Source organism: Trichechus manatus, unplaced genomic scaffold, assembly GCF_000243295.1.
Source record: "Trichechus manatus latirostris isolate Lorelei unplaced genomic scaffold, TriManLat1.0 scaffold00048, whole genome shotgun sequence".
Lineage (NCBI taxonomy): Eukaryota > Metazoa > Chordata > Mammalia > Sirenia > Trichechidae > Trichechus > Trichechus manatus.
Window position 1 is genome coordinate 16,134,252 of NW_004443984.1, and position 22,169 is coordinate 16,156,420.

Sequence of the window (22,169 nt, forward strand, 5' to 3'; positions counted from 1 at the left end):
GGTGTAGGGGGCTGTCCTGCGCACTGTAAAAAGCTTAGCAGCATCCCTGGCCTCTACCCACCAGATGCCAGTAGCAAACTTCCCGCCCCCCCCACCCATTTTTGACAACCAAAAGTCTCCAGACATTGCCAAGTGTCCTCCGTGGGGGCAAAATCTCTCTGGGTTGAGAACCACTAAACTACACCAATATATTTGTAGGTCACTAAAAACACACTGGACTCTGCGGTCTACATTTTTATTAATTAAAAATTACAAAAAGTACTCAAATAATACTGATAAAGCCAATTCTAATAAGTGGGGGATGGAACCATTAAATTTACCTCCAAAGTAACTTTGATGAACCCTGACAGACTTAGCTTACAATGGAACTGAGTTTATCATGAATCTAACCATCATTCATTCAAGGAATTGAGATTATCTGGCACATGAAACAATTTCCTCAATCTTATCTAGAAGCATCTAATACTCAAGTTACTGCCCATGAGGCCCTTACACTGGCGATGAAAGGAGCTGTCGAAATCACCTGTCTTAACTGCTCATTTTGCAGGAGACACTGAAGGCCAGCGTCACAGAGACACTTGTCCAAGCTCAGCCAGTCTGACAGAACAGAGATTAGAACCTGTGAGTCCTACACCTATATATGCTTGGCATCTCTCACAAAGCCAAATACTGCAGCAAGTGGTTTAACCTACTGTATTTCCTTAAATCAGCAATTTTTCTTCCCTGATACTTGGTTTCTGTTCTGTATATAATCAAATTAAAAGAAAAACCAAAAGCAAGCCTGTAACGACTTCTAAAGGGGGAGAGAGGACTTGTCAGTTTCTGAGGCAAGAGATGCCTCAAGAACTGGGAGGGCAGAGAACCCATTGGGAGCCTGATAAGTACACATGTGCACTTACCATCAGGTTCCTGAAGGGTCCTACATGGCGGCTACTGCCGGCTGGGTGCTCCACTTGGTCTAAATAAGAAAGATACAGGAATGAAACACAAGGAAAGTGAAATGGAAACAATGACAAAGAATACAATGAAGGACAGGACAAAATTATATGTATGTAAGGAAAAGAAAGGTACACATAAAGATGAAGAAAGCTGAATGAAACAGAAGGAAAACAGCAGTTATCTACTTCATCAAGCTTCTTACGAAAAAAATTAACCTTAAACTTTGTACGTAGTTGTGGATATTAAGATCAATTTACTATACTTATTTTCTGGCCTGTGCCATGCCCAGGTTGTAAAACTGATGCCCTTACCACTCAGGTCCCACTCTGCTTGTATTCATGAGGCTTCTCTAGAAGGTCCTAGAGTTCCAATCCACGCCTCTCATTTTACAGACGAGACACCACACAACCAGAGATGTGAAGCAATCTGCCCAGGACCACACAACTGAATTAGCTCCAGAGCCAGAAGGAAAACCCAGGGATGATAACGCTATGCTCAATGCTCTTTTTACTACATTTCTTTCTTAGGACCAATAATGGTTTTAATACAAATACCTTATTTATTTATTTATTTTTACAAAGCATTTTATATCCATTACTACACTTGGTTTCAAATGAAAGAAGAGTGGTATAAAGACTTCAACTGCATTTATAGTAAAGAAACAATAATCAAATTGGAATGCAGATTTTCCCCCTTCGAGTTTCTCTTAAGCCAGAAATGAGTCCTATCAGTCAACAGCACAGAATGAGCAGATATGATTCACCACCAAATAACATCAATAAAATTGGATTTTCTAGTAAAAGAGCTGCCATATAGAGAAATCCAACAGCCATAATGACTACTTCTTAAGACAATCTGTAGCACTATACCTCTGGTGCCTGGCAAGTTACAGAACCAAAACTGCCTAAAGCATCACATGAATAATTTAATGTAGGTATGGACTCTGTTCTACTATTCCAATAAAATGGACAAACACTAACAAATTCTAGAGAATAATGCATCATTTAAAAATGTTCAGGCAGCAGACAGAATGCAAAATTCTAGAAGGCTTGCTCAAGTTACATTAAAAATTCATCACAACAGTGAAGGCTCATCCATTTGGTGATTTAAATGAATTAAATTTAGAATTATATATATGTAACTCTACATGTGCTGCCTCCTCACTGGGGAGATGGCCAACTCTGAAGAATAAAGTCAGAATTAAATATCATGCACAGAAACCACGCATACGCAGTCTTTGTTTGGAAAGCTCACCATCTTACTCATACCAGATATACAGTTGGTGCCAAACCAGTTGACATTTCACCTGTGAGACTTCTACCATCATACCTTGAAAGGTTATCAAGGGCCTTGGCGACCCTGAACAAGGATTAACAGCCACTCCCCTAAGGGTAGGTTGTGCCTGCTGCCTCCAGTTCCTCACCACTCACTCAGCCCTTAATCCATCCTCGCCATTCTAGCAGAGCTCCATTTTCCACAGATACCACTCCTTATCTCAGAATTACAGAATCCAAGTTCTCCAGGCTTTATTTGCCTCAAGTTTCTCCTTAGCATTTGATGGATCTTTCATTCTTAAAGTTCCCTTTCCCCAGCATTGTGACACTACCATCTAGAACCTCCAACTTTCCCGACCATTCTTTCTGAATCTTCCTCTTCATCCTGGCCCCTAAGTGAGTGTCTCCCATAGAAACTCTGAAGGTTGGAACCATGTTTCCATATGAAGTTGAAGAAAGGCTTCAACTGAAGCATTCAGCTCAATCATGGGGATGGTGCAGGACCAGGCAGCATTTCATTCCGTTGTGCACGGGATCGCCATGATTCAGAAGTCACCATGAGTCGAGGGCCAACTCGATGGCAGCTAACAACAGCAAAGAATTCAGCAAAGCTGAAGGTACAGACTCTTTAAAGAATAGAACAGACATGGAATAGTGAGATTCACTGGTTAAATTAAAAGGTAAGAGAGAACAGAACCACAAGACTTCGTATCAGAAAGAACCTTAAAGATCGTCTAGTCTGCTTCCCAAGCTTTGTGAATACAACTCTTGAAGCTTTATCTCACTGAATGAATTGCCTAAAATCTCACAGCAAGTTATTAGCAAAACTGGGCCTTTTATTCCCATCCAATTCACTACTCTTTCCATTGTGTTCTAACAGCCTTGTTAGTGCACTTTCTGGGTTCTAATTTCTCTCTTAAACAAGAAAACTGATGACAACGGCACCTGCACTTCAGGCAAGTTTGAGAAATTCATTCAAAGCATATAAATTCATTATACATCTTTTTAAATTTTTTTAAAGGCAAGGGTGTCTTTCCTGACAGGAGGCCAGTGCTGGCACCTAATGTTAGCACTCAGGACATGTGGTTTAGAGCTAAGCTAGGGGTCCAAAAGTAAGACAAAAAGGCTTAACTGAAGAAAAAGCATAAGGTTCATCTTAAATGATCTTTCATAGGATTAAAAAAAAAAGACCATGTCAGTAAGAGAGGGAATCAATGGATAATAGCAAAGTTATGAGCTTTTAAAAAATGGCCAAAATGATGCTATCAATTAACAGTCCTAGGTGAAATGGCAAGGGTGTTGAGAATTAGATCTCAGCTGTGTTTGATATTTGGTAGTGGTGTGACATTCTGCACTGTGATGAGTAGCGAGAAGGAGAGAAACTGGAAACGGATATATAAAGCTACGTTTTCCACAAAGAATTGAGAGTCCATTTCAATGTCCTTAATACATGCTTAAAAAAAAAAAGATAATGCCTTGGGCGCACTGAAGGTTATCACAAGTCACCAACAGGAGAAGCAGTAAGGCTGGGGCCATAAGACTCAGGGACTTTATGCCATAAGCATATATGATCAACGTATTACACACAGGGGATGTGTTCATCAGATGATCAGAAGGTTTATGCAACTGGCCAAGGTAAGATCAGTGGAAAATAAGCAACCCTGTGGGTCTGGTGTTTGAAGGAGAGAAGTTTGAAGCAGTAAGATGCTGTAACCGTTGTTTTTATGAAAGTAATATGATATATATTTCTATAAGTTTCTTTTTTACTTAAAATAATTTCTAAATTTATCTAATACTAAAAAATTCTGTTAAGCTCCTATTCACTGTAGGCATAATTTCAAATCTTTTTCTGCAGTTAAACTCATCAAGGGCTGTCTATAATCCTGGAGGTAAATTATTAAAACAAACTCTCTGATTTTAAGTTGCTCATGGTATTAAAGCAGGGCTCTAGGCTCTGCCTCCAACAGAAACAATGGAAAAGTTCTGGCTTTTTCAGTTCTGCAGCTCAGAGTATAAATTCCTGAAATACTTGTTTCCATGGTGCGGGGGGGGGGTTACATGACCTTCGCCACAGTGGAGGCTTCAGGCTACCAGACTTTTCCAAATGTCAGGTTGATGGGAGAAGAGTAAAGGGCACATCTGAAGGAGACTACACTCTGACTTTGTCTAACAAGGCTTTTAGCGGCTTTGACTGGATAATTTCAAGTACCAGAAAGGGCAACTCAACTACAGCAAATTCAAACCAAGAAAGCAGTAAGTTTCCTTACACTCTCTTTGGAACCTCAAAAAGTCTTGTGACGTGAACAAAACCATTTTAGAGACTAACTAAATACCCCAGAAACTTAAGCTGCTAGCCTGTTCTATTTCATAGTTTTCTTTAATTTCTAGGGTTCTTCTAAGGGTCTTTCAGTAGCCTTTACTTTACAGGGGAGAAAATGTTATTATCTAGACTCTGAAGACCTTACGTGTAAAAAGTGACGAGGCCGCTACAAAGTAAAGAACTCAATCCCAGTTCAGGTCTCAACCCCTGTGGCCAAATAAACCAGGCCAGGAAGCTGTACGGAGGCAGAGGTGGCAGGTTACAAGTGCCTGGCAACCCCTACAACAGAAGGGACAGCCACACTCTCGAGAATTAGTTATTCTCAGCTAAAAGGAAAGGGCTTTCAAAGGCCCTGATATATCTTACAATACTATACCCTCACATAAATTAACTATAAAATTTAATTTAAAAAGATTTTCAGGGAGTAAAATCTAGACATAAATCAGAGACATGATACAATTATAACACTTAAAATGCATTTTTTACATTTGCTTACAGAACTGTCCATAGGAATGATGGTCAAGTCATATCACTGATAAAAATCAGGCTACCATGTATCCACAGAAGTAAACTTTCCAGAAAACTGAGAGGACAGACACCAAAACTGAGAGGACAGACACCAAAACTGAGAGGACAGACACTAAAATACTGGCAGGTGGCTCTCAGTGATGAGATTATGGGTAGGGGCTGATAGTTTTTCCTATCTGTATTTTCTGATTTTTCTAGGCTACATTTTACTTTTGGCTACATTACACAACAAATGATTTTTTTTTTAAAGAAATACCTACAAAAGCAAAATTAATGAGACAACTTAAAATGTTTCAAATTGGTTGAGATTCACTGCTGTTGTTAGGTGCTGTCCAGTCCATTCCAACTCACAGTGACCCCATGTGACAGAAAAGAGCTGCCCTATAGGGTTTTCTAGGCTGTAGTTTTTAGGGGAACAAATTGTCAGGTCTTTCTCCCGAGGAGCTGCTGGGTGGGTTTGAACCACCAATCAAACCTCTGAGTAGCTGAGTGCTTAACCGGTGCATTAACAGGGCCAACATATGCAATTTTATAACAGTTCAATTTGGAAAAAGCCTCAACTTTCTACTCCGCCTGCACAGCAAAAAGTACTGAAGTGCTTCTCTGCTCTCCATCTACCTGTGTACCCTAGTATAACTGCCCCAGAAAAAACCACTATGCCAGAAACATCATACAAATACAGTTACAAAGATCTAAGACTTTTAAAAACATTCAGAACAGAGAATATTAAATAGTCAAAACTTCTTAGGCATTGAAATAACCACCCTTAACCTTTTGGTGTCTATTCTTCAAATTTACATATGCATCGCATTACTTAAAAAAAAAACATTAATCTGTCTCTTCTTTTCAAACAGCCATACATCTTTTTATCGCTTTTTTGTTTCATTGCACTTGGTTGTTAAATCCATCAAAATTTAAATCAAATATCTAATTTAAACAATCATGTGGACTGCCTACTGGGTATAGAGAAGTTTCTTAGCTACTAAGCTGGGGGTCAATGTTTTGGCAGTCAATTGTGACACTTATGACAGTATTGTTAACTAGCTTTTATTTTCCTTCTCCTAAAAATGCAGAAATTAGGCAAGGGCATTTGAATATACCACATTTGGGAAAAGGTAAAAAAAAAAAAAAAAAAAATTAGCTTATAAAAGAGAATTTACAAAAATACTAAACTATCTTATCATTGGACCTCCTATGACGTGACGCATTTTTATTCCAGTATAATATTTAAGACTCTTCTCCTCATCACAGTTGCTAGATGATCTGATCTCACCTCTGTGAAGACCTCAACTGTCTTCCAGCCCCTCCTGCCTACAGATGTGCCTCCATCAGAGCCTGGGATGACACATCACTCCAAATGGTAAGAACTTGGTCTAGAGGCACCCACAGGGGCTAGCATAAATCCTTCCACTCCAACCAACTCAAAACTGCCAAGTCTGTCTTTCAAATTCCAGGAGCAGAGAAGGAACTAAAATGTGCTCTCCTCCTGAATTATTTATTTCTTAAATCACAAATAAGATTTAAATTCAATTCCAGGTTTTTCTAACAGATCTCCAACTAAAAACAAAATTCGAGTAGGCTATTTAACAACACATCTCATTTTCAGATATGCTGGCTTATATCAGACTAGTATTCGAACCTAGCTCAAGCTCATTATTCTTGCTAGATTCATTTTTTTTTTCTCTACATACTTTGTAAAGTTTCTGGAATAATGGTAGAGAGATGCACTTGGATAATTTTTCTTGGGTTCCTATTTTCAACAAGGCACTTTGTTTGGAGCTATAGGGAATACAAATACATTACTACAAAGATGTCTGCCCTGAAGAAATTTAAAACTGAAGCTATATGTCTGTTAAACTTTGTGAAAAGCAAGCCCCTTTGCAGAAAGGCCCTACTCACGTCAACAAGAAGCAAATTTTGAGTGAAGGGGTGTTCCAGAGAATGCATATTTTATCAAAAATAAAAGGGAATGGAGGCAATGAGGACTAAAGGAGGAAAGAGAAGAGAAGAGGAAGGAGGAACGCAGAAGGGGAGAAGGGAGGAGGGAGGGACCGCACATGATGTTAAGAGTCATCCAGTCAGGTCCATGGAGGAAGCTCAGGAAATAAACTCCCCGAGCCACAAGCAGTGCTCATTCAGGGAGCAGGCCCAGGCCCCAGCCTTTCCTAAATGGCCCCAGCCCTGAGCCTGTAGCCTTTTAGCATCACCAAATCTTACTCAATGCTTGTCTCCAAGGATCCTCCCACACTGTGAGTCAGGGCTTTTTCTATCTTTTGCCAATACAGAGGTAAACTAACACCCACAGGGAACAAATGGAGCCCAGGAGGAAGGACTCACAAAGGACTAAAAGGGTCCGGCATGTCCCCAGGGTCACACATCTTCCCAGCAAACAGGTGACCACAACTAAGGTGAGACACTAGACTGGGGTCTCCTCCCCTCCACCGTGTGGGTGTGGCACTCTGAATAAAGTACGTCCTCAAGACAAGTTTTGGTCCTTTAACGAAAGAAGCCCACAAAAGTGAAACAGCACGAAACTACATTGCATAGCGCTTGGGCCATGATTTGATTAACCCATTGCTGTCGAGTCAATTCCAATTCATAGCGACCCTATAGGACAGAGCAGAACTGCCCCAATAGGGTTTCCAAGAGCGACTGGTGGAATCGAACGGCAGATCCTTTGGTTAGCAGCCATAGTTCTTAACCACTGTGCCACCAGCGCTCCAATCCTGTTCAGGACAGATGGGAACCAACTATGATGCATACTGGTGATAACCAACTGATACCGTTTTCTGGAGGAGTATGAGATAACGTACAAAGAACTCTGCACACTGCCTGGCACAGACTCAATAAATGGAACCAATTGTAAGGATTATTCACAGTAGATTCTACTCAACAAATTACAGAAACCCCACACCTACAAAACTAAATTGGCAGCATATGTTCCTTCGTATGAAGACAATGACATTCTGCTTCCACTAACAATTCCTAATTCATCCATTTGTTTAGATCATTTGTTCTACACTGGTTCACACAATCCCACCCAGATATTCTGGAAACGTACAAATGCAATATGGACAGAAGTTTAACTGAGTGAAGAGAAAATTCTGTCAAACGCTAACTAACGTCCCCATCGATATGATTTAACAGTATAAACTGTGAGACTATTTCACTTTTTAAGTCTGTAACCCACTGATTTTACTGATGCTAAACAATTGCCTCTGCTTAAGTTTTAAAATTAAACGTACTAGTGCACTTTAATGATTCTTCTGGGGAGGGGATCTTAGACTCCTTTGAGAATCAGATAAAACCTAAGGCCCCTCTCCCCAGAGAAAGGCACAAATGGACAGAAGCACAACATTTAGCACGCAATGTGGGAAGGAGGTGCTCACAGACCTCCTGAACCCACGGACCTCCTATGTTATTTATTACACAGTCAAGTTGTGTGTTCTTACCAATGTGCGCGTCAACAGAAGGACTGAGCCTGTGTGACTCCTTCAAAAAGAGCCTCACTGCCACAGCATACCCGATAGAAAATGCTACACAAATAATTGGGACATTTATTTCCTTAAAATTGATACCATCAAAAGTAATGTCTAAAAAAATGGTTTCTTCGCACGTTTGTTTTTTCCTGATTTCACCTTCAGAAAGACTGTAAAATGACAGATTTCCTAATTTGGCATATACAGTACTGAAACTGCTCCCACAAAGTTACTTGTTCAAGGCCATCTGATATCATAATATCCAAGAAAATACACTCAAAATTCATCTAAAATGTCACTCTTCAAATTTGAAGTTAACATACAGCAAGATGGTAAATGGTTTGAGACAGAAGAATAGGAAGAAAATAATAAATAATAAATTCTTTATTTAGGCAGCAAGCAAAGAGCAAGATGGGTTTACTTCTTCTCAGGCACCTGCAACAAATCAAATTCCAAGAGTTATTTAATCCACCAACCTATGTAACCACGGGTGTCCCAGTTCGGGCAACTAGTGAAACAAGACTACCTTTAAGAGAGAACCAGGTCTCCAGGACATGAAGAATTCTCTAGCGCCTGTGATGTACATTTAGTCGCAGAGCCAAAGAAGCTCTTTACTATTACCTAATTTGTAATCTACTTAGTTTATTCCATACCACCGAAGCAAAATATATGGATTTTAAAGGGACATGTTAGAATTGCTCATTTTTTTAAATCTAGAAGTGTGATGATAAGCCAAAGAGTGGGCAGAGTTACCACAAAACTGACCGCCCACCAATTACAACAGGATGGACCAAAGGTTGGTGTGCCCATCGTAGTGCCAGGCATGTTCCTATAATGCTCACAGAAACACCACAAGGCAGGTCTTATCCCCATTTTACAGACAGGTAAACCAAGATCAAACCATATAGATTAATCCACCCAAAATTACACTGCTATTAACTGGTGGAGCGGGGGTTTGAATCTGGTCTCTTAATTCTAACGCCATGTTCCAGCTAAACTGTGCGTATTACACATCTCCTAGTACTCAAAGGTGCAACTGGGTCAGCAATTTCTCCCTTCTCTCCTCCACACAACACACACAGATATTTCAAGCTCATTTGTAACAAGTTATCCATTTGCAAAGTACTGATCAATTTCATTTAATACAGAAGCAATAAGTGAAACCCAAGAACATACTTCCACCCTAAAAAATTTTTTTTAGTTTGTTGTTTTGTTTTGATTTTATGTGGTGCAGCACAGTAACTGGTTTTGTGGAGGAGAAAGAAAAAGCGCAGCAATCACTCACTATGAAAACAAAGTTCACCAATTCCGTGTAATCTCTGACAACTGCCCAGGTGACACAGTAGTTAAAGCACGCGGTTGCTAACCAAAAGGTCGGGAGTTTGAACCTATCAGCCGCTCCGGGGGAGAAAGATGTAGCAGTCTGCTTCCATAAAGATTTACAGCCTTGGAAACCATATGCGGCAGTTCTACTCTGTCGTATAAGGTCGTCGAGAATCGAATCAACGCAACGGCAGTGGATTTGGTTTGGGTCTCTCTAAAACTTCAGAGAGCCAGAAACAGTTAAGCATCACTTGTACTTGATTTTATATTTTCAATACTCTACTTGCAACAATGAATTTACCTCAGCATAAAACAGTAATTCACATTATTTTCTATCCTGAATTCCTGAATTTATAATGTTGATGGAATCAAAAATAGATTAACATCCAAACCTGACTTCATTATCAAATACTTCTATGATCACATCTAATAAGAAAAAGACACTTTCTGTGATAATGCACTTAACAGCTAACACAACTCCAAAAAACTAGCCAATTCGGAATCTTAAACCTCAGATTGGGACTACTGACAAGTTACTCTTTTTTATTTTTTTGAATGGCCAGTCAAAGGGAAACTCCAGTCTTAATCCCTACAAAAATTACAACCCATAATGGGTAAACAGACAAGGAGACTGTTCCATCTGTAAAAGGTCAAAACTGCAAGCCACAGCCACAGTGCTGCCTGCAGTGCAAGCCTGCCACAGACGGACAGAAGGCCTCAGCTCCACAGATGCGAACATTAACAGCCTCACAGCACAGGTAATCAGGCAGGAGGACCAGGGCAGGGAGACCTTCATTCCTCATCTGGACCTTGGACATTCTGCTTAAACCCAGGAGTCACTTTATTCCACAGAGAAACATAATACATAATCCCATACATTAAAAATAAAATTCCAGCCAACAGAACCAGAAAAGCATATCCTAAACCACAAAGTGGCAAGAGAATGAAAACTGAACCTGAGAAACCAAACTGTAGAAAGAATAACAAAAGGCCCAGGAACTCTGTTGCTGAACACTCTAAACTGTACTGCAACTTCAAACACTACGCACATTCAAGAGTCATAATTCCGTTTTGGGGTTCTAAACATGGGTGAACAAACCAGTTTGCCTTCATTTTTGCAGCATGTGGTATCTCAGGAAACCTACAAAAGACTGCACCAAGAGGGAGGATTAGAAGTACAAGAGGAAAAGATTGTTTATCACTACAGCTTTATAGAAAAATAAAGAGGGGGGTGGTATTTTAGCCTAAGCAGTGTCCCTCTTCTCTCAACCAAACCAAAGACAATCCTTTCAACTACACATAACTGATAACATAGCTAATACACAAGGGTACGATTATGTTTTAGTCATTCAGACACTGATTAAGCTAATAAGAACATATAAAATTAAAACAGTTTTGAAAGTATATTAGCAAGGATTTTAGATGCCATAATCTTATTTTAGAAACTGTGGTATTTTTATATACCAAACACATACAACATCATATTTTATCATTAGGATAAATCTCTTGTCTATGAAACTATTAAAATATTCCTTTGTAGAGACCGGAGAAACCCCGAGAGTATGGCCCATACACACCCTTTTCGCTCAGTGGTGAAGTCACTTCTGAGGTTCACCATTCAGCCGGGGAGTGGACAGCCCCATAAAACCAAATGGGACTATTGAGGCACAGCAGTCCAGGGACAAGGACTAGAAGGCAGAAGGGGACAGGAAAGCTGGTGATAGGGAACCCAAGGTTGAGTAAGGATAGTGTTGATGTGTTGTGAGGTTGTTAACCACTGTCATAGGGCAACATCTGAATGAGAAACTATTTTGTTCTGTAAACCTTCATCTAAAGTGAGAATAGCAGCACAACTGGAAGAGCGTAGTCATTGTCACTGAACTGTCCATGTAGAAATTTTTGAAATGGTATATCTTTGGCTATGTATATTTTCACCAAAAACAAAAAGGTCGAGAAGGGAGAGGGCTGACATGTCATGGGGTTGTTAACCAATGTCATAAAACAATATGTATACTACTGTTTCATGAGAAACTATCTGTTCTGTAAACCTTCACCTGAAGTACAATTAAAACTATATATATATATAAAATAAATAAAGAGGTCTTTTGCAGCAGAAAAAAAAATTCCTCTGTATATCAAAAATAAAATATATCTTTGAATGTAAAATTTTTAAAAACTGCTCATTTACCAACTTCTTATTAAAACTACCATCAAAAAAATACTCTTAAATTTCAGGATCATGACCACAAAAACGGGAAGAGGCAACAGCTACAATAAATGCTTCAGAATGCTGAGAATTTACAAATATGAGAATTTTCTAGTCTCTTACCCATAATCCCTCAGGACTTTTTCTTCTTAATATCTGTGCCTTCCTTCTAAGTTTTAGCCTTTTAAACAAAGCAACCCTCTAACTTTCAAAGAGAAGTAGAACAGAAAAGAAAATGTTTAAGAAAGTGGAGAAATGAAAGCACAGGTTACTAAACAGCAGTTTTGTCTTGCCTACTGTGTGTTTGGGGCATGGGGTGTTAACTACTTACTAAAGAAGAAACAAGAAATAAAGTACTCTTAGTTAAAAAAAAGCCGTATTATGTTTGGCTGCAAATTCAAAAGATTCTTCTAAAATGTTATATACACACATATTTTAAAAAATCCATTGTGGAATAAATACAATTAAGAAATCAACCCCTGCCCCTCATTAGGAAAATTCAAGAGTGCCCACAACCAGAGAGGTGAGAGCTACTCATTTCACAGTCTTGTTTCTTCTCATGCTTTTCCTCTGGGATGTGTCAAAACGCTAGAACAGGAGCAGTTTTATCAGAACACGAAAATGCTTAAGATGGCACTGCCTGAAAGTTCAAACGTGTTCCTTTTCAAGGAAAAGGTAACAAATCAAAGGCTATCCTCCCCACCCCCCAAAAAAGAAAACATTTTGGCAAAACAAACACAATCCCTATCTTTTACAGGTATCACATGGTAAGACAGTCAAAGAAACTAGCAAGCACTACTTAACTCAATTATATCCACAAATCAGAACTGCACTTACTGTCAGTTTCTAGACGTAGTTTTTAGAGCACATATTAATTAAAACATTTTCATGATCCATACAGCATTCAGCATAAGGAAACTTTTTAAACCATATTTCATTCAATGAAACAGCCAATCATTTTCAACAAAAGAACACTGCTGCAGAGGAAGAAGCTAAACACCAATGGAAAAAAACAACCCAAACCCACTGCCGTCGAGTCCATTCCAACTCAAAGTGACCCTGTAGGACAGAGCAGAACTGCCCTATAGGGTTTTCCAAGGCTGTAAATCTTTACAGGAGCAGACTGTCATATCCTTCTCCCACGGAGCAGCTGGTGGGTTCGAACCGTGGTTAGCAGACAAGCACTTTAACCATTGCGCCACTAGGGCTCCTTAAACACTAACCAGCTCCTAGAAATCTTCAATATAACATTAAAGAGCTCCACAATCCTAAACTCAATCCTTCCTGCCATCTGCACTGCAGAGGGAGCTATGCAAAAGCAACATCTCATTCTGTTCTTGTGGCTTCTAAGCTGATGCCAAAATAATATAAAACACTATGGAAAATGAAATACTCATAAAAGCCCAAATCAAAATATGTCATTTAAAAAAAAAAACACTTGAAAGAAAACAGCTAGCAAGGGGTAAAATGTAATCTATTAGTGTTTTTAAAAACTGCTTATTCAACGTGCTCAAATAAATACATCTCATCTCTTCAATTTATAACCCCTCAAAGTAAAAACCGAACGCATCAGTTCCCAACATAAATTATCTTTCTAACACCTAAGACTTCAGTTAATCACCAACTTATTATTTAGGATTAAAGTGGGCAATTCTACCGTGAGTAGTGAAAATTCATCTTGGCTAACTGATAAAGTCAATACAGGATATACTTAGCAGCATTATAAATAAACAGTGGATTTAAGACAAGGTGGAGCCACTAATTTAATACCTGTGTGAACTTGGACAAACCACATAACCCCTCAGAGAATAGTTTCCTCATCTGCAAAGGAGGCTAATGATCCCTATTTTGCAGGGTTATTGGAAGGATTAAGAATGATGTATACAGAACACTGAGCACTGTGCCAGGCACAAAAGTGGTGCTAAAGGAAAGAGTGCTATCATTGTCACCACCAACTGAAAGGAGTGATTTACCACATAATGACATGATGTGCAGACAAGTGTCAAATCATTAGGCATGTCCAGATCAAAATACCCTGTAATAAATAAAGAATCAAAAACTCTTACAATGCCTGAAACTGGTTTAATCTAAAGGGTTTAAAAAAAAAAAAAAAAAACTACTTTCAGTATTTTTTAACTTTTTTTTATTGTAAATTAGATGAAGGTTTACAGAATAGTTTCTCATTAAACAGTTAGACACATACTGTTTTATGACAACGGTTAACAACCCCACGACATGTCAACACTGTCCTTTCTCAACCTTGGTTTCCCTATTACCAGCTTTCCTGTCCCCTCCAGCCTTCTAGTCCTTGCCCCTGGACTGTTGTGTCCCATTATTCTCATTTTGTTTTATGGGGCTGTCCAACCTTTGGCTGAACGGTGAACCTAGGGAGTGATTTCATTACTGAGCTAAAAGGGTGTCCGGGGACCATACTCTTGGGGAGTATTTTTTAACTTTGAGAAGCAATGGTCTTGTTTTCAAACAACTCTTGGTTCCTCATGTCATTCAGCTCCCTTAAATAATTTCAACAGAATTACTAATATTGATAAATGCAAACTTTAGAACTGTTCTTGGCAGCATGTGAGGTATAAACAGGCAATCGGAATGTCAGTGGAGTACCAGGCTGGCCTATCTAAAACTGTACCTCTCAGTTCTCCATACAACCTTTACCTGAAAGACATCTATTAATTTTTAACCTCCATATGGTGTTCTTAGGGTATTTAACCAATTCCTTAATTCCTCAGAGATAACGTCAAATATAAAGCTATACCTTCCTCTCTGTAATCCTCCTATGAACATTAAGTTCACATATTGTAGCAGCCCATCTGTAAACTGGAGCATAAAACTGCCTAGGAAAAGGAAACACTCAGGGGTTCAATAATAAATTCATAATTTAGAAAAAGAACCTAGTGTTCACATTTAAAGAAAACACAGCAAAGTTTTTTTTTTTAACTTTCTATTCATAACTGGAATTTTTACAACTTCAACTAAACTATGTTGAACCCACTATAATAGAGGTCTTGTTTCTTTATCTTTTAGAAAACTCAATCATAATCAACCCTTTTTTCTGTACTAAGCACATCTCACCTTCCAATTTGCATATGGACAGGAGAACCAGAATAACCACCTAAGTACAGAAAGATCATAGCATATTTCCTAATACACTCATTTATGATCTTGGAACAGTTTTTAATCATGGCATACGTTAGGATTTTTTTGCAAACTCGTCCACTGAAATACAGCTGACAAATTTGCAAAATGCTTTGCAAAATTCTAGCTCTTCTATATGTTTTCCTTATGAACACGGTTATACTAACAGTCAAAGGCAAAAGCAAAAATATTAACCAGTTGATTAACCTAAATTTGGAGTAATTCAGTAGCAGGAGTAGAATTAGGGGGAAAAAAATTTCCTAAATCCTCCTGGTGAAAAATATTAATTAAAGCTGTCCTGAGCTTTTAAAAACAGACAACCACAACAGCAGCAGAAAGATCAACCTGGCATGCAATTCTCAGAGAAGGGACACCCAATGCTCAGCAAAGGTGCCACTCAGCTAGAAGGCAGTGAGAGAGCTATAGTAGCTGACAAGCCCTTCCAAGAACTGACCAACCAGGACAGAGTTCTCTTGGGTTCAATGTGGCAAGCTTGCAAGCCATGCAGCATTTAATGCTGGGGCCATACTTCCACAGGAATGGCACCACCTCCAACCGCCCCATGCCCTGCTCCAGAAGCTGCAAACAAGAGCTATGGGTGAGTGCCCTATAAGTAAGTGGGTGCGGGACCTACAGCGGTCCCAGAGAGATCCTACTAGTTCACCAAGTATCCAGTAGGTAAGGGCCCTCGGACACCCTGCCCAGGCCTCTGTCATTCAGCATTGGCCATGGAGCCTGAGATAGAGCTGGAGGTGCTTGGGGAAGATCAGGTGATCAAACCACACTCAAGTCCACCTATTCTCTGCTTTTATTAAATATGTTCTCTAATTTTTTAAGAACCTAGGTGGTGCAAGCAGCTTGTGATCGGCTGCAAACAAAAGGTTGGCAGTTTGAACCCACCTAGCAGCTCCCTGGAAGAAAGGCTTGGCAAACTGTTCCCATAAGGATTACAGCCAAGAAAACCCTATGGAGCAAGCAGTTCTACTCTGTAATATATCAGATCACCATGAGTCGGGGTCAACTTAACAGCAGCTACCAACAATTCTCTAATTTTAATTTTAAATGGAGCCAGTGTTGTCACTTCTACTGCTGCTGCCCACCACAAATAGAAGTGGACAAAAAGCAGCATACTATATAAAGAGTACGGTGAAGCTGGGTTCAAGTTCTGACTCGACACTGTGTGTGAGCTAGGACCCATTCCTCCAACCTAAGAGTCCACTTCCTCACCTGTAAACTGGAGGTGGCTTGTAAGCCACAGGACTAGAGGGTTGATGAGAAGGCAGGTGGGCGTGCAGCACTCTGCAGGGCTCGTTGCTGCTGTTCAGGCTGTGGCACTGCACTCTTCTCTCTGTCTCCATCAGAGCCTCTTCTGCATCTGTTTTCTACCTGCTTGCTGTCTAGTAGTTGGCTGTGCCCGTATCCCTCTGAGTTTTTCTTCATCCTACTCACGTGTCGCTCTTTCCTTCTTCTCCCTTCTCAATTTCCTCCCCAATGGGCTCTGCTTTGTGACCACAAAGCAGCAGCATCTCCTCTCCCAAAGGGCTCCTGTTGCCTAATTCCCTGCTCAGGACCCTGTACACACATCAACGAGAGTACCCACTACGTCTGAGCTACACTTAGCAGCAGTTGTACAGGCTATAAAAGCTCCTCATCAGAGTACAGGCCTGTTCTAGTCATGTCTTTAACCTCCCCTACCGTTCCAACCACTAGTGTAGCACCTGGTAGGAAAGGGGTCAACGTGTCCACATGCTGAACTGAGTTTCAGAATTCAAAACTACTCACGTGGATCTCAACATGGCCCTCACCATGCACCACCTCAGCTATACATTTCTCAACTTGTTAATGGTCCCTCCTTCTGGAACACACTGCCCCTAGAATGTCACAGGGCCAGCTCCTGGGTCTCATTCCTGTCACAGCCTCAAAGGCCATCCCTGACTACCCATCTACAGTCATACCACACCTCATCCCCTCCACCACACACACACTTTATTAACTTTACAAGACTTGTTTATTTGATGACCTACAGCATCCTCACTCTCTAGGATGCAAATTCCGCAAAAGCAGGGACCTTTGCCTTTTTAGTTCTCTGCTGTGACTCTAGCACCTAGAACAGTGTCTGGCACAGACACAGGAATACTTGTTAAATAACTGGGAGCCTGGGGGAGCCACCAATACATTTTACAACTTCTCTGACCTGCTCACAGTCCCCCTAGAGTCCCCTGAATGTACTTCTTGTTCCTCTCTATATAGTGAAATCCCCCTATGCTGCCATCCTTTCTAAATAAAGCCTTCCCAGCCCAGCAGTCCTTTTTCCTTCTTGGAACTTCAACAGTTCTTATTGTCTATGCCATTAGCTTAACACTTTTTTTTTTTTTTTTACTGCCTTAGACTGAGCTCTCTTTGTACATGGATCTCTTACCTCCCTAAACTGACTTAAGTTTTCTATTTAAAAAAAAAATTAATTGCTGTCAAGTCAATTCCGACTTACAACAACCCTACAGGACAAAACAGAACTGCCCTATGGGGTTTCCAAGGAGTGCCTGGTGGATTCAAACAGCCGATCTTTTGGTTAGCAGCCGTAGCTCTTAACCACTACGCCACTAGGGTTTCCTAAGTTTTACAGGCTTCAGTAATTCGGTATTTTTGCAGAATAAAGTATTTCAAATATGTAAAACTTCAAAAATCTAAGTGTTCTTCACAGTACTAAAGTTTTTTTATTTGAACAATTTTTGACTGTGATATTTACAGATGAAATACTGCCTTTTTAGAACTTTACTGTTCTGTGGTGACTAAAAGTCACCTAGATAAATACTATAAACTAGCTGATATTCTCAGGGACTACATGGTTTTTACAAAGGATTATCTGAACCTGTTAAGTGGCCTTAAAGAATTATGCTCTTTACAGTTCATTACTAGTTACAGACTTTGTCTTCTTCACTGTCCAGTTATCAGCTATAAAACCTCTTGCTGCTATACATAATTCTTCTCTTTTTCTAGTTTTCTCCTTCTAATTTGCAGGAAGAGAACAGGGAAGTCAAAAGGTTAGAACTAGGTCTAAAATAAGAATAAATACGCACAGAACGAGGTTCTGGCATGGAGAGTAGGAAGGGAAGAAAGAAGAGAAAGAGGGAGACCCAGAGCTTATTTTAAACTTAGAAAGGTGCTCGGCTCAATACTGATTAGTTAAACGAATCACAAACTTAGTAGTTCCTCTGCAAGAAACATACAGGTAAACTGTCAGCCACATTCATGATGTAGAACTTACACTGACCATGTGCCTGCATGCTTCACCAAACAGCACTCTCCTTTCTATTATCTCACCTGCTCTTGACAACAACCTTGTAAGGTTGCGTAGTACAAGGATTAGTGGATATTATGACACCCATTTTTAAAGCTATGAAAACTGAGCCCCAGAAAGGTGACATGATTTGCCCAAAGTCACACATCTGGTGAAAACCCAGGGGTCCCGTGTTTTTCATCCCTTCCATTAAGCCCATTTGTACAAAGCCACCGTTGCTTCTTCACATGGAACGAACTGCAGGTGAGGAAGGCTCTTATGTAGCCAGGAGAGAGCAGGGCAACACATTCTGCTATTACAGTCTACATTTTAAAAGAACATTTGCCAACAAGCATTGCTTATTGCTCACAAGCAAATTTGGTTTCTAGTTTCTCACAGTAACCAATGGGGAAAGCAGGAACAAGATGATGACAAATATTTCTAAATTTGGCCTGTCCGTGTTACTTTGTAGATTATAATCTGCCTATGATTCACATTAAAATAACCTGAAACATCCGACATTAAAAACCCTCTCTTCCTCTCCACCTGAAAAGTTTCATCTATCCCGTCCAGAGCTTCTCACATTCAATCTGATTACAGGGGCTGCTCGGACACGTGAAAAGTAAGCTGAATTACAAAACTGAGAATCCAAAATAAATTCTAATTCAAAACACCTAATGTATGTACATCTTAGGCTTGTGGCAAAACTGCAGGCTCCCTAATCAGACACAGTATGAACTGTGTTCTCACAGCACTGTGTTCTTTTCCTTTATTATATTTGTGTGAGGCTTTGTTTGCCAATCAAGGAATATTTATTGAGGGCCCAGGACACGCCAACCACCTAGACATGATCACCTATTTATTTACTGAATTTCTGCTTCCCCCACTAGACAACAGGCACCATGAGAGTAATTACTGCTTCTTTTGTGCTCAGCACTGGTCTGTACAACCCAGCAAGAGTTCCTGGTACATAGCTATTGTTGGGTGCCATTGAGTCGATTCTGATGCACAGCAACCCCATGTGACAGAGTAGAACTGCCCCACAGGGTTTCCGACACTATAATCTTTGCCAAAGTAGATTGCCAAGTCTTTCACACACAGCGCCACTGGGTGGGTTCAAACTGCCAGTCTTTAGGTTAGTAGCTGAGTGCCTAACCGTTGCACCACTTAGCGCTCTCTGGTACACAGTAGGAGCTTAATAAACATTAGCTCAATGAATGAGAGAGAAGAGGCCACTTTGCATGTAAAGGAATCAGTGCTTGTTATTGCCCAGAACACTCATGATCCACCAAAGATCTGATGAATTCGGAAAGGCACCACATGCAATGCACAGCTGTAGGCATAGCAGCTGTCATGCAAAGGAGCCCAAGGCCCAGAACTACGGAGAATTCAGTCCTTTGTTTCTCTCTGCCTGCCTCATAACCAAAATGAAGTTAAGTCCGCTGTCAATCTACCTGTCAGCTGTATGTCTTCAACATTTGGTTTTCAAAAATACTAAGTTAACATTGCCGCTGAATGAAATGCATGTTAACTTTCTGACATCACTGCATGAAGAGATTTTATTTAAATGTATGAGGTCACACACAAGAACTAAACAGAACTCAGTTAATGCAAAAAGTTCGTTTCAAGTTTTTGCGAGCTATAAATTAGCCTTCACAAAATGTATAATTTAAAAACAAAATGGTTTGACTCATTCATTATTTAACCTTTCCAAACTTTAGGTCATACAGGGCAAACAGATCTTTTTACCACTAAGCTGTTCAAAACAGAGACTACAAGTTCCAAAAGTGAGCTTCCTATAAGTCTTTTAATTAAAACCTAGGAGTCAGTGGGTTATATGCTGTCCAGAGCGGTTATAAAATAACAGGATAGTAATAAATATTAACCACTTAGCTCAATATAAAAATACAACAATCTGGGCAGCTATAAAAATATAGATGTATAAGTTCATATATCACTAATAAACCAAAGTTTAATTTTTCTCCAGTCAACTAAATGAATAGAAAAATAAAGGGATAAGTAAAAAATAAAAGCAAAGGAGTAATGAAATATATCCTAAACACGCACACACTAAAGTATAATGAACAGAAACACCTTAAAGTGAAGTTGCTATTAAGCCGTTAATATACTTAAATATATGAGTTAGTTAAGCTTAGCGGTGGACTAAGATCCACCCCTTACCGCTCCCATCTCAGCAAATCACAACTTATCTGGAAAGGCTGGTGACATGTGTTATAAACATAATGTGCACTAAATAAAGGAACAATCTGAATTCTGTGAAGAGTTTGCAAACAATTAAGCACTAGGCTAGTATCAACAAAATGCCAACACTGATCTAAAACAGTTAAAAAAAAAAAAAAAAGACCTGGGAATTTTCTAGACCCTGATCATTTGACTCAGGATCAAAGCATTTAATGACCTAAAGCAGCAGTGACTAACTCATGTTCAGAACAGGTATCTAGCATGAGGCCTACAAACTGTCTCTTGGATGAGTTAGTTGTGTTTGTGTTATGCTGTGTTTAATACAAAGAAAATGCAGGTGAAAAGTCAGACTTGCTTACAATTTTTAGTATTGTTTTGAAAATTTTCCAAAATCAAGTTTAGGTTGTGACTTTTATTTACAGTATGACTTTCACAACTAACTCTGCAATGTTCTGAATAAAGTTCAGATGACTACAAAAATGTACTTGTCAAGACCAAAGGAGACAAAATAATAAAAAACTGTATCTGTATTAGTAACACAATACCATACTCTTCTTTGGCATATGTTCAAATCGGGTACTTTAAAAGCTTCACAAATTCACACTAAAATTCTCGATTTTAAAAAATCCCAACAATGTGTCAGTATGCCAGCTGGAACGGGATATACTCAACCCAACTATTCAAAAGAAATTACCCCCTCTTTTTCAAGTGTGACTACACTCTTGTTTGAAAACGTCATATAACAAAAAAATATACAGTTGAGTCAAAAATGACAAAAATAGCACACTCTTGACAAAATTTCCCGGAAGATCTGCTGGACTGAAACCTTCACCGACAACCAGAGACTACTCTAGTTTTTTAGTTGCCCGTCTCGGCACTGCCGCGAAAAGCACTGCCCCTCGCCCCGGGCCCGTATGTGGAGTGCGTTGAGATCACTGCAGCCTTCTTCGCGACAGACTGGTTTTCCTTCTCTAACAGAATCCGACAATGGCTTATTTCTAAGCAGTCGGTGAAGGCCCCAGCTGACCCCGCGGCGGGCGCACGTCCGAACCGCCAGCAGCCCGAACGAAGTTCCCTGGAGCGGCCCCGCGGACCAACACACACAGGTTCCGAACTTGCGGAACCGGAGACCGCGCTCCGGGAGCACATTTCCTGACGCCTATACTGACGAATAAAGCAAAATGCTAAAAAAAAATACACTCGGATAGATGACTCTGAAGCGGACTTGACATTCTCCCACTCCCAAGTTGCGGCTATTTTTTATTTTCGGGGAGTGAAATGACAACTCACCAGCAGCCTACTCCGCTGGCACTCGCGTCCGCTCACTTTTCCGCATCCAGCTTACAAGTAACAAGTTAGGAAAGTGGCCGTGCGGGCAGGCGGAGCGGCCGTGATTCAGCAGCGGGCCGGGCCAGGCGGGACCGCGGCGCCGGGACGGGCCGGGCTAGGAGCCGCCGGGCGGCCGAGTCCC

The 22,169-nt window shown here is 40.1% G+C and overlaps 1 protein-coding gene across 2 annotated transcripts in view; it reads right to left on the reverse strand.

The window, feature by feature from the left end:
- The window catches only part of PRDM2 (PR/SET domain 2), a 48,098-nt gene that overhangs the window by 18,150 nt on the left and 7,779 nt on the right, over positions 1–22,169 (reverse strand). The window contains exon 1 of one of the 2 annotated variants that reach the window (XM_004377230.3): positions 900–7,152. The exons of the other annotated variant lie outside the window; for it this stretch is intronic. The gene's annotated coding sequence lies outside the window, so the exon portion shown is untranslated. Of the gene's footprint in view, positions 1–899; positions 7,153–22,169 lie in introns of those variants that run through there. 2 annotated transcript variants of the gene reach the window in all.